Consider the following 388-nt stretch of genomic DNA (forward strand, 5'->3'; position numbering starts at 1 on the left):
CTTCTGTAGTCCCTGGTTTTTAGATTTCTTTAGTCTAGCAGATCCCTAATTCCAGGGAGGCTGAGTTTAGCCCTGATTCACTCAGAACCTTCTGCCACATGAATACCTTTGATTCTCAGTGTGTTCCTGTTGCAGGTTAGGAGACTTCTCTACTCATAAAGCAACACATTTTCAAGCTCAAGGTCCCATTTGCTATTTTGTCTGATATTTCATGGGTGGCTAAAAGCTTGACTAATCAAACAGGGCATTCATTTGAAGTCCTTAAATTAGGGGTTAGGACATTGATGGCTCCTTTTTCAGTACTGGGGACCTGTGAAGGCAATGCTTGCTACCCACCTCAGAACCCCAGTGCCCTCTGGCAGTCCCCATGTCCCTCCATTGATTCCAG

General features: G+C 45.1%; 1 protein-coding gene across 1 annotated transcript in view; it reads left to right on the forward strand.

The window, feature by feature from the left end:
* LOC103809331 (T-box transcription factor TBX5-A-like) overlaps window positions 1-388 on the forward strand; it is a gene marked incomplete at both ends in the record, with an annotated part of 8,791 nt that overhangs the window by 6,218 nt on the left and 2,185 nt on the right. The window lies entirely within an intron of this gene.

This window comes from Acanthisitta chloris, unplaced genomic scaffold (assembly GCF_000695815.1).
Source record: "Acanthisitta chloris isolate BGI_N310 unplaced genomic scaffold, ASM69581v1 scaffold26239, whole genome shotgun sequence".
Taxonomy (NCBI): Eukaryota; Metazoa; Chordata; class Aves; order Passeriformes; family Acanthisittidae; genus Acanthisitta; species Acanthisitta chloris.